This window comes from Neopelma chrysocephalum, unplaced genomic scaffold (genome assembly GCF_003984885.1).
Source record: "Neopelma chrysocephalum unplaced genomic scaffold, ASM398488v2 Primary Assembly neopelma1_24, whole genome shotgun sequence".
In the NCBI taxonomy this organism is placed as follows: domain Eukaryota; kingdom Metazoa; phylum Chordata; class Aves; order Passeriformes; family Pipridae; genus Neopelma; species Neopelma chrysocephalum.
This window is the reverse complement of record NW_020897693.1, coordinates 47,714,998-47,728,364: the sequence shown is the minus strand read 5'-3', so window position 1 is coordinate 47,728,364 and position 13,367 is coordinate 47,714,998. Positions and strand designations below refer to the sequence as shown.

General features: G+C 40.9%; 1 protein-coding gene across 7 annotated transcripts in view; it reads right to left on the bottom strand.

The window, feature by feature from the left end:
- Window positions 1-7,567, bottom strand: part of KLC1 (kinesin light chain 1) — a 49,083-nt gene extending 41,516 nt beyond the window's left edge. For all 7 annotated transcript variants that reach the window (XM_027674066.1, XM_027674069.1, XM_027674068.1 and 4 more), the window contains exon 1: window positions 7,242-7,567. The gene's annotated coding sequence lies outside the window, so the exon portion shown is untranslated. The remainder of the gene's footprint in view (window positions 1-7,241) is intronic.
- Window positions 7,568-13,367: the final 5,800 nt, after the last annotated feature.

Sequence of the window (13,367 nt, the reverse complement as noted above, 5' to 3'; positions counted from 1 at the left end):
GAAAAAGTTTCACAATTAAATTGTTCAGGCATTAACATTAAGAAGAAATGAATGCTATCCCATAAAATATTACATCAAATTGATACTTTTGATGGCAATCACCAATTATCAGACTAATTTTTTCTATACCTTACATACTTAATTTCATAGAAAGCATAGAAAACTATGCAATCATCTAGAAAAAGAACCTCCTATCACTCACTGTTTCTTACCTACTACTGCAGAGAGCTGATTTAGCTGTGGGGTTGGAAATAATTTCCTTGTAAGTGCTCCATAATCTGCAGGTCTTACTCAGATGGTCTGAACTCTACTGAGCCAGGACATACAGCAGGCCCTAACCCAGCATTTTACAAATGCACCTTAACATTGTGTGCACTCACACCTGAGGACCAAACCATAATTCCAGCCCCCTCTCCAGTGATCTTTCACATTCATGATTTATCTTAGCTAGTGCTGGGCAATGGGTGACCCTTTGGGACTCCTGAAATCCTTGCTGTGGTAACGCCACTAGTGTGGCAGCTCCCACCATCCTGCTGCAGCATAACACTCTTCTGGTGGACTGACACAGAACAAGAGCACACACTAACTGGAAAATAAACACAAAAGAAGTTTAAAGTTACGTTTCAGTATTATTTCTTAAAACATCTCACTTGGATGAACATCTTTTGAAAGCATCCCCCTCCAAAGGATGGCAGAACAGTGGCTTCCTAAAACAGCTGTGCCATTAAAAGCACCGTATCATGTGCTGGCACGTATTGCTTCATGTGCAGCCAGACTACAGGCCGAGAGAAAAAAAAAGAAAAGAAAAAAAAAGTCAGCGAGCATATTTTCAGGCCATTTGTTATTGTAACAAACGGGTGGGGATCAAAATTCAATAGCCACACAAATTACCAGCAGTCACTGTAACTCAAACCCCACTGACTGCTGCTTTCAAAACTGTGCTGAGCATCTTTGCTCCCCACCTGCCTTCTGCACACACTCCAAACTCAAGAAATTTTTTCTTAAGTTAAATGATGTATTTTAACAATAATTTAAGTGTGTGCTAAAATCAACACGCAGGATATAATCTTTACTCAAAAGTACTGGGAGAGAAATTTATACTAACTGAATAAAAAATATTTAAAAGCAGAGTAATTGATTCATTAATCTGCCTTTATCTCTTTTCTGAACAATGGAAAGGAGATGTAATTAAGTAACATCAAATTACTCTGATTCGAAGTCACCCTGTGTTGCCTCTTGTCTTTTCATAAGGTATAGAATGGACAACCAATTAAAAAAACAATGAGAAAATCTGGCTATGACATCTATTAGTACCATAACAAAACATTGCATGTCATCTCTGCACTATTTCTTAAGACTTTGGGAATGCCAACCAAGGACCAGTATCCTGCATTCCAGAATACTCCCAGACCAGAATCTTATGAAGCAGTTTTATCACGTCCTCTCTGTTAAACATAATTCTGCCTTACAATAGGCACAGTGATCAGGTTAGCACACCAAACCCTTCCAATATATACCACTCCTCAAAAATAACATTTCCTGAGGATTCATTTCTTCAAACCTCTAGCAAGACTTCTAGGTCACTATCATTTATGCCTAACACACTTCCAATCATCATCATAACTCCTGCACCCCTCTGTGTTTCAGTACAGTAATATTCATTATACTGAATGCAACTGGGCTACTACATCCAGGGAAATTGTAAATATAAACAACAGCACATTCTTGTATGTTCCACACATTATTGCCTTCTATGTACAGAGGAATTTAGAGACAGAAATGGCCATCGAGTCATCTGGTCTGGCTTCGTGCAAACACCAAACCATGAGCATTTGTTCACTCACCAAGGCTATGGCTAGAGATAATAACCTGGTGATGCTCCTCATCCAGCCATACATTTCATTCACATCCCCCATCATCCTAGCACAAGCACTCCCGTCCATAATAAATCAAAACCAAGATTTTTCTGCCTTTTACTGGATTATTTTTCAGTCAGAAGTGAGGGGACAGAAAAGGAAAAGGTCCAGGACACAAACATTCAAAATACACCTATTTCCCCAGGCTGCCAAGCAGTGAGATGTGTTGGTAGAACAGGGACACAGAATAAGCTGCAGGCCTGTGGAACTACATAAACCAGCACTGAAAGAGAAGAACAGTTCAACTATATCTTTAGAGATCAATTATATACTCCTATTCTGTGAGCAGAAGCATTTTAGGTTGTAGTCCTCCTCCCAGCTCAAGCCTGTAACCTCCCCTATACCCTCACAGATGACCATCCCACTAGTTGCATTAAAATGACTACACACTGCCAACCTCTGCACTGAAGGAATGAGGAATTCCACATCTTTAATCAACCCTTCTCACTCCAAACACACACTAAATACAATTGGGGACAGGGAGCAAGGAGGAACATCCAATTTAAGCACACAAACAAATGAAACATTAAAGGGGGGGTATAGTAAAACCCACTCCTGCAGAAGACAGGAGGGATGACAGATAACAGCAGCCTCTCTGAAATGGAAGCTGCCCAAACCAGAAGAGAAAGACAGAACCACGTCTTCCCTATGCTATTCACCCATTGTTTGATAAAGGAACATCCACAAAAGCACTTAATCTTTAAACACACTATTCTGTTCAGGAAAAAAATAAACCACACCAACACAACCGTGCTCCTCCCCTGCCAGTCCCTAATCTGTATGACATGGTTTGCAAATCATTCAGCTACTGTCAGCTGGAAGGAGCAAACTCAAGATATAGCAGGAATGCAGTTACCGCAATCCCTTACTCAAAGCTTCAAACCACCACACTCTGCACTGTGGAGTGGCACACGTACAAATAATACCACATTGCCAGCAATCTTAATTTTTTGTTAACATTTAACTACTTAACTACTACATACAAACACTGATAAGAATTAAGATAAACAGTTATCTGATAATTCTGAGAAATGTAAGTATTGTCCTTTAAAAAGACTAACTTGTAGATACAACTTTTTAAGTAGTACCAAAAAGTTGGTTTACATTAGACATTTCTTGAACTTCTGAATATTATTAAGTGCAACGTTAACTTTTCAAATGGTTTGTCGGGGTACATCACACAGTAAGTTGAGTATAATTAGCCACACCCCAACCCTACAGATATGTAAGGAAGCCTGCACTACCTACTAGACTGGTTACATCCTTTGCTCTAGTCACTTTAAAATTTAATAAAATCAGCTATAGTTCCGACATAATCCCAGAAACCAAATCTAAACACAATGAACGGGGTTTATGGTAGAATCTAAAAGAACTAAAATAGGAAACTGCTCACTTTTTAGTCTATTTGCAAAAGGTATTTTACTGCTTTTACCTGTAAGCACGACTTGATGTTGAGAAACCACGTGCAAAATCTGTACATTTAAGTAGACAGAGGGAAAGCATATTTGGAACATAAGATGACTTCCTAATTTTGAAAAAGAAACATAACCAACAAACAATAATTTGACAAAATGAACTCATTTTTATTCTACAAAAATGTTAAAACACAGCTTCCATGAAGAGTAAAGATTGTTCCTGATTGCACTAAAAAGAGTTAAAGAGCAGAATCCCTGGGAGATAAGCTGGATTCAAAGAAATAAAAAGTGATTAAATCAACACAGAGATACTATTACTTGCATCTGTTTTCTTAGCCAACAGAATCTGAAGAAACTGTCAACTACCACACATTAATTTTCTCTATACATCACTAGAAATTAGCATATCTAGCGTTAACTGTGCTTTAGTGTTCACCCTTCGTTCACATTCCCAAACACATTATGGGTACTTAGTCATTAGTAAGTATATTAATTGTCTAGCACAAAAGAACCCCAAATATAGTGTCATCTTATGCCTGATGACTACAAAGCACCTCACACAGAACCCTATGGAAATAATTCCTCTATCACTGAAAGCATCTGTAATTCTGATTCTGATCCTCATAACAAAGTGCCCAATTTAAATCCTGTAAAATGATGGCAACAAAAGCATTTTAGCAAGTCTAAATCAGCATTACTGCACCTTTTTCTGGTCAGGCATTTATCAAGGCATTTTTCAAAAGAACCACACTTTCTTCAACACCCTGCTTTCAGAAAGAAAAACATTTCACTAAAGAAAATACTGGGAAAGCCTTAATATCTCAAAATACTTGAAGCTGATTGTGACTCAAGATAACTATTACAACCAGTTCTATTTTGAAGTCAAAGAGATTTCTTTTTAGAATCAACAATCTGTCTTTGACTGGTACTTGGTTAAAACAAAGTACGTATTAGACATTATGTTTGTTATGCCTTTGTTTGAAGGAAAATGAGAGTTAACATTGAAAAATAAATATTTTTCTAAACTTCGGCCACGGTAAACATAATGTTCTTAGAGAGCAAACAGAAATACTTAGGAAACACAAAGTATTATGGAGGCTGAATTAAGAGAAAAGCCTGTGACTACTCATTTTATTGCAATGATGATGGAATTGGTCCATTTTTATAATAGTTGTGTCATACTGAACAACACCCAGGAGGTAGACTGACTACAAAGGATGTTTATTTAACTAGACCTAGCACGCTTGTCCCCATCACTGTTACTGTGCTCTTCAACATTAAATACAGAAGTATATTTTGCTTATTTACAAATTTACCCAAATTTCCATATTTGTTGCTCCTCTTACAAAAACATTATTTTACAAGTATTTGTACACCAAATTCAGTTTTAACATAATCATGAGCTATGTCTCTGAAGTGATGCTGTTAATCCCAGGGTAAATCCAACTGCATGTCTGCCAGAGGAGTCAAACAGAGGAAGAAATGAAAGAGTAAATGCACAAGCCCACATCTCAAGAGAAACAGAAGCTGCATTAAATGGACTCAGAATTGAATATGAGGCTACAATATCTCCCCAAACTCCCAATTAAATGACATACATAGGTATGTGTGTATACACAAAAAGATACACAGAGAGAGATGTGCACTGTATGAGCAGCACAGAAGTGAGGGGTTTCTGACATTAATATGGGAAGTTCTTCATAAATGCAGGAAGCAGCAAATGCTCTTACATGCCTAAAGTTTCTGTACAGCGTATTTTGAATCTTGTATGTCAAAAACATTCAGAAGATTGTATTCTGGACTCTTGCATATTTAATTAAAAATTGCCTATGTGATTCTTCTTTTGTCAAACACAGACCTTTTAAAAAATTTCTTTCCATTAACAAGGCACTGTTAAGCATATCATAGGGATTTGACAAACAGTACATGAGGCTATTTCACAAGATCCTTGCAGGATAACTTTATTCTCTTTTTTAATTACATATGGTAGCAGGTGAAGGGAATCTAAGCTCGAACTGCTATTAGAATTTTTGATTACTAGAATTGTCCAGCTCCATCATCATCCTTCAGAAACATGATGGTTGCCAAACTTTAACTGCAACATGATGCAGAAATGATACTGCATTGATTGGCGAGTTTCAGGAACAGACACTTTAGATTCCCTGCATTTACCCTAATGCATCTGCATTATATAAAATGAGCATCTCAATGGAACTGTTAAGAGTTCTCCATATCCATTGTAATTTCAGGGAAAAGGTCCTCTTAAACCATGCGATCACAAAAATTATTGTGCAAGTGACTTACAAGGTCTTCTGCACAGACTCACCAGATGGATCAGCTTTCTGTCTGCTACCAGTAAATGCTGAATGTGTAACTTCCAATTGTATCTGTAATCCTAGGGTTATAATATCCTCTATCGTGTTTCGCTGAAGCTTTGGAATTCATACTCAATTAAAGCTATTTTCCAAAAGAGTTTTAAACCAACTGTGCATTCAAAAAGGTGTTGCTTTCAGGTGTTTTATTTTTTTTTTAATTAAAATGCTGTCTAAAATCTTGAAGGTTCATTTTTAGTTTCCAATGCACACCCTTTGCGCCTAAGTTTGCTATTTAAGTGATATTTGCTATTAAGCAAATGCAAAAGTGGAAGTGAAAGAGACAATTGCTTGGCAGAGTAATTGTTGCAAAACCTCCTGCCAATCACAAAACTGCTAAAAATTATATTCTCACAGTTTTAGTTTATGTATTTTTATGTATAACCACGAAAGCATTTTATATCCTGAATGACACCAGTTCGCAATTTTGCTGTTCAAAGCAAACTATAAATATAGACTTTAATTTTTTGCTAGCTGGTTTTACTTTCTGAGTCTGTATTTTGGTTCCATGACCAGCATTTGAGTATTAATGCTACGTTTACATCACATCCACTGATGTAAATCATTAGCAGGTGGGAAAAAAACCAGCATAGCAGCACCATCATTTGATTTAGTAGCCTTCAAAAAGCGAGGCGATAGCATTACATTAGGTGATGCCACCTTGGTCATTAAAATATGCTTCAATGTGCCTAGAACACAGAATTCAATAAGGTGTCAAGAAGTTCCTCCCCGTGATTACAGACAACTGCTATGCAGATCTACAAATCTGGCATCTTGTTACCTAAAAATACGAGAAGGACGAAGACAAAACGAGTAAGGTTTTAAAGCCTCCTTCTAATTACTGTCTGCCCTAAAGACGCAGTTATCATTTAAATCAGTTGTGTATTTTTGCTAGGATAACGTATCCCTCATCAATGCTTTCCTTATTTTAGAGGTGTAGAAACCCGGCCAAGACCCAAGTCTACGAATCGCCTCCGACTACAGCACGGCAGGTGACCTACAATGTACAAATCCGGTCACTATGTACAAAGCCTGAGGAAGACCTGTTCTCGCCTCGCCTTCCACCGATTCCGAACCGGCAGCAGAATGACCCCCCTGGGCCGGGGGAGGCGCAGACAAAGCGCCGCACGCCCGGAGCCGCAGGGCCGGCTCACCCCGCTCCCTCCCAGGGCGGCGCCCGCCGCAGCACCGAGGGGAGCCGGGAGGGAGAGGAAACGGGGACAAAGCCGAGCCGATCCCCATCCCGGGGGACATCCCCTTCGCCACAGCCAAAGCGCTGAGCGCAACTGACAGAGCGCCCCCAAAAACAGCCTCCCCAGAAACGCGCCCCGCCCTGGGCGCGGGGAAGGACGGGGCCGGCTGTCAGCGGCGGCGGCGGCGCTGCGGGGGGACCCGGCGGCCCGCGCAGCCTTTTGTTGTTTGCGCAGCGGTGGATGAGAAGGCTAAAGAATTAAACACCGCGCACACCCACACCCAAACACACACCCCGCCCGGGCCCCGGCCCGCCGCCCCCGGCCCGGGCGGCTCCCCCCGCTCACCGCTCGGTGCTGCAGCTCGGGCGATGTGCGCAGCGCTCGCTGGGGCGGCGGGGGCCGCGCAGCCCGGGGCGGGGAGGCGGCCGGAGGAGGATGTCAGCGATGGGCGGGCGGAAGGGAGGAAGGAAAAGGGTTTTTTGGGGGTGAAGAGAGAGGACCGGAGAGAGGGAGGGAGGGAAGGAAGGAAGCGGGTCAGCACCGCGGCGCACTCAGTGCTCCCCCCCCCCCACACGAAGCGGTGACAGGCGGGCGGTGGGCGCCGGCGGAGCGGGGGCTGACAGCTGCCGGCAGCCGCCACCACCGCCCCGCTGCTGCTGCTGCGGCTGCAGCCGCCGCCCCTGTCCCGCCCCGCGCTCCCCTCCCTCCCTCCCGCCCCTCCTGACATGGCGGCTCCCCCCCTTCTCCCACAAGCGCCCGCGCGCCCTTCTTTCCCACCGCCCCCCACCCATGGCGTCATCCCTGCCTTCGGCAGCGGGGCAGCGCAGACATGAATGCTCCCGAGGGATGTCAAGGGCTCAGGTGCATCCCCGAGGCTGCTAGACCTCGATGGGGCCTTGTCTGCCCGAAGCGTGTGTCAGCGGAGAGCAGAACACGACGTTTCCTCGGGGCGCCCTCCGTGACACTTGGGGTCGTTTCGCTCCAGAGCGGGGCACCGGTGCTGATGCTCTTTGCGCTGTTTTTTAGCCCAGTGTTGTGGAAAAAAGTTCAGGGTTTTGGTGACTGTAGGACTCGTGAAACTGATGCCTCTGTCTCAGTCGAACGCCTCTGGGAAAATCTCCCCACTTTAAAAGGGACATTGAGCTGCGGGAGCATATCCATCAAAGGGCAATAAGGCTCATGAAAGGTCTAGAAAACATATCTTATGAGGAAGGACTGAGAGAGCTGGGGGTGTTCAGACTCGAGGAGGCTCAGGTGGGACTGCATTGCTCTCTACAACTACCTGAAAGTACCTGTATAGTGAGGTGGGAGCTGGTCTCTTCTACCGTGCCTGCAATTAGAGGACCAGAAGAAATTACCTTAAGCTGAGACAAGGGAGATTCCGATTAGATATTAGGAAAAAAAATTTTCACTGTTAGGGTAGTCAGGCACTGGAATAGGTTGCCCAGGGAGGTGGTGGAGTCACCATCCCTGGAGGTGTTTAAGGGGTGTCTGGATCTGGCCCTGGGTGATGTGGTTTAGAGGTTTCAGTGGCAGTGATGGATGGACAGTTGGACTGGATGATCTTCAAAGTCTCTGCCAACCTTGATGATTCTATGAAATGCACATGAAGAGCTCCACAGCATGTGGTGGCTCATGGAGCAAGTCACAACGCAGAAAACAGGCTGAAGGATGAACTCTGTGGTGAAGGCTGGCCCCCCCCTTAGGGCTCGGTGTGTGCTGCTAATATATTTCAATGCCCTTGTCTTTATTCCACATGGAACTAAGTGAAAAATCCCTACTCTTCTACAGGTTTACACATGAAAAGACAGACTTCTGTGAGAACTCAGTGACACTTGTCACAAGAATTATTTCTTTGCTTCAGCTTCCAGTTTCATTCCCACTCTCACTAGAAAGGAAGGCACAGCCACAGTATTTTCTTTGTGTTCCACTAGGCAGAAGTTAAGCCCTGAGATTTGGGAGGAATTGAGGTCAGAGGTGAAAGAAAACTGTTAAATATAGCAAAGAAGTAAAATGAACATTGTAAATCATCAGGGGATAGTGACAACCTATCTTTATGAAAGAGTTATATTATGGTGCATTATCTTCTGAGCTCCACATGGAATAGAATAACACTCTTCAGTTGGAAGGGACCTGCAAAGACCATCTAGTCCTGCTGCCTTGTGTAACCCTGAAGTACGTAGAGGGTATGACTCATAAGCTAATGGAAACATACAGAGGTATAGTGGTAAATCAAAATGTGCAGCCTCACTTAAATGGTAATATTAAAAATATTCAAGGAAAGCACAGCTTACATCTGTTTGCCCTCACATACAGCACTGAGCAAGTCTACAGAATGGCAGATGTGAGAACAAGAGTTGGGTGAGAAAGCAAGACTCCTAAGAATAAGCAGGAAGTCGGAAGAGGAATCAAAGCTAATGCTGTTGTCAAAGAGGCAGAAGAACAGGAAGAGCCACAGAAGCCCACAAGAAACAAAACAAAGTTAGAGGAACATGGATGGTCTGCAGACTGCAAATACAGAGAATTATTGTTGGATTTGAAAAGCTGAGGGAAATGAAGTATACTTACTGAATTCCACTCACTGATTGGTATCTTACAAGGTCAAGCTGTACAACAAAAAACAATTTTGATACTAGTATTTCAGAGCAGCAGCTTCTCGTGTTCTTCATCTCCATTTAAAACGTTTCTCTGGAAATTTTGTATTGATGGTTTACCATAATATTTTACTTTTGACAGGCGATACAGCCTAACTATAACAATGTGAAATATGTGTTTGCACAGTAATATGAAAGGGAAAAAAAAGACTGAAGGACATTCCTTTATATAAACTACATTTTAAAGAGTCATGCCAATTGGTCTACAAGTTCAGAGTATTTTCATGAATATGCAGGAGACTTAATTAAAAATAGAACATGCCCTAATTACATAATTATGCAAGAGAACTGATTCAAAGGAACCACTCCTGCCTTTTGAATAAACAATATTCATTGCTTTCTTCCTATCACACATTTGCTTTAAAAGATTTCCTGCAATTAGCTGTTTACCCGAGGGATCTGAGCATCTCTGAACAAAGCAACTACTCCAGCTATGACCCTGATTCATAATATGCTGGCTAATCAAGTATATGTGTGCTGGCAATTTCCCACATAAGCAGCACACACTTAAGCTCCCTCCTGCAGGAAGGTTGATTAGCTCAGTGGAACTAAAGTGCAGTTTTACTCCTCTCTGTTTATGGCACACAGATAGACACAGGAGAGACTTGGGGAATGCACCTCATCCTCAAGGCTTCTGCCTGACCTGAAATATCCAAAGAGTTCCTCTCCATTTGGATCTTGTTTTTCCTGTCTCATCTACATAAAATTATCCAGGTTCATCTAGCCATAAAAACTATTTACTGCCCACATTTCCATTTTCTCTTAGGGAACTAGTTATGCTGTATGCCCTGCTTTTTGGATTAAATTATCTAGACATGCTGTCTCTAGAATATTCTTTGTCTACCACCACCAAGGTCACCATGGTTTTCTGCAGACATCTGACTGGATACTAAACCAAAAACCCAAAACACATTATTTACAGTGCTGGATTCTTTATTTTCAATATACCAATTTCCTTCCTCTCCCAGAAGAGAGAGGGAGGTTTGTAATTCACAGTGGGGGAGCAAAAAGCAAACAATTCAACTAATGCAGCACAAAGCCCTTGGGTTTTTGAAGTGCAACAGTGTGAGAAATACACACAGCAAACTTAGGGTGGTTTAACTGACATCCAGAAATAGAACAAGCCTCTCTAAAGAAATTCAGGTTCACTTCATTTAGGAAGTGTGCGTCATTTTACTTTAGCTTTGTATTAAAAAAAAATCCGTCTGTCTTAGAGGATCTTTCCACCAAAAGAGAATTTTATTTTTTTAAAATCTACTCCTACAGTCTGTAAAATCTATGACTTCATTTTAGAAGTAAGGGCCACAATAAAACACTACATTGGAATAATTTCAAATGCTTCTAAAGTGCTGTTTAAAAGCATCCTGGCAATAATATTGAAAGGCCAGGTTCAGCAACCTGTCTGGCTTTTCATCACAATCACTTGACAGCTGCATATGCTTTTAGTTTGTATTTCCTATAAGAACATCTTTTATGGAAAAGAGGAAACATAAAAATCATTGCTCAGGACTCAGAAGTGTCAAATACACAGTCCTACGCACAATTTTAGCCCAACTCTTTTGTGCATATGTGCAATTATTGCATGCAGAGCTACCTTGTTATCAGGGAGTTCAGGCGCTTTGGGGTGAAAGGACCGTGTTTTGCTTCACTTGACTCATTGTCAAGAGGCCTGAACTTACCATTGGGAACCCACTGTTGGCCAAGGCATTAATTCTAAGTAAAATAAACACTGATCATGATCCTGCTTCCCAAGTCAATAAGCTTTATTTACACACAAGTGAATTCTCTTTTTTCAGAGTCACAAGGATTTCTAGGAAGCTGTAACAAATGAAAGTCAGTGTGCTTTTCCCTTCTGTTTTCCATCCACAGAGAAATAACAAGGAAATAAAGCATGCGGTGTTAAGTCAACTTTTAACAGTTAATTTCTGTTTATTTTTTTTCAGAGCAGAATGCTCACACTGGACATAAACATTTTGTTAACAAAATATTTTTTCATCTCTCAATTATTACAGAGCTATGCTATTGCTCAAGACCAAAAGATACTGACTGAAAGGTTTAAGCAGCACATTCAAGTAGCTTTAAAACACTTCTACTATGAAAAACAGACTTCTAAACCTCAAGTAATACAGGTAAAGTAACTATTGGGAAGCTAGAAACTTATATTAGAGAATTTGCACATCAATATTAATATGAACATAAAGATAAATACTAGACAATTTCACCAACGCAGCTATATTGATATATCCCAATTTCCACTTTTATCTTCATAGTAAATTATAAGGGAGCTAAGGATTGACAACCTCTAATACTCAATGCTGTATGAATTTACAGATACTGTCAGTATTTTCCAAGATCCTACTTCTAAGCATCAAAATTCCCAACAGGTTAAAGGTCTGCAGAGGAGAGCTCATGATGATAATTAGACTTGTATCTTTACTCTGTGCATTCAAGGAGTAGGTTCCCACCTCTACAAGGGAATGTTTACACCACTACATACTTACTGTGCTCAACCAGCAATTTCTGTTCTGTCTTTACTTCTGCCATACCTCTCATTTCATTAAAAGATGAAGCAACTTTCTTTCTTACTTGTTTCCATATTCTGTAGTCAGCTGATAGTTGACTACCAGCACCTTTCTAGCTTGGAAATACTCTCTTCTCTATATTCAATCTTCATGGCTTTTAGTTCTTTTATATGAAGAAAGATAATGTTCCATTTATGCTCCTCCCTTCCTTCCTCTATACTTTCACTTCTCAGTGAGTTTATTCTCTCTTGGGGTTCCAGTTGCTCATTCAAGGTTATGAGGATTATTAATCGCTGCATATGAGTCACAGGAAGTTACATTTATTTCTGTATTCACCTACCTCAGCCACTGAACCATTGCAGAAGTGTATTAAATATTCCAGAGGAAATAAAAAACACACTCTTGGTGGAATATCACAGTTTTGGCCACTACTGGAATAAGAACATTTGGTCTGTGGTACAGTACTTCTGCTCACCCTCCCGTATCCTTACTTCCCAACTATGACTCAGCTGCCTTTTTTACCTTTACATTGGGATAAGGCCTGGTATTGATAGGAAAAAGTTTATTCCACAAACACAACAAATAGACTCTTCCAAACATAAAATCTTGTGTCTGTGTTCAAACCCAGGAACATGTAGTTAAAAGCAGAAAAATTCTAAGTGCCTGCTTTACTACTGCTTACATTATCCCCTTCCTTTCTTTGAACACCAGCCCTGTACAGCTTGTCAGCATTCCTTTACAGAGATTTGCTAATTCATCAGGCTTTGCTGCCAGATTACTTGCAAGTAGATTAGGTGATACTTGATAATCTCAGTAGTCACTGTAGGATCCATGGTGAGGGAGGCTTTTAGATAACCTTTTCTCATTAAATTCTAGAGTTTCATCATGAAAAATGCTTTTTCCTTAGAAAAAAACAAAACCAACCAAAACAACAAACACAAAACAACCTGTGAAGTCTGTGATTGTAATTTCAGTCACACATCAGTGTAAATCTGGGATGATTTCATTAACCAGTATGAGACGTTTCTTATTTTGAGAAGTGAATCTTTGAAAATATAGGAAAGGCATTCATTTCTCCAGCCAGTACCTGGCAGAGATACAGACTGGGACATGAACTCATCTGAGTACCAGGAAAACTGGTGCTTCTTCATGGAGATACAGGAGATGTAGTCTTTTTATTCTCTTTAAAAGTACTACATATATTTACAGAAGAAGGAAGTTATGATTTTTCAGATGCTGCCTTTTATTAAAGCTCATGCATAAGGTAATCACAAGAAATTTTAATGCCAGTGTAT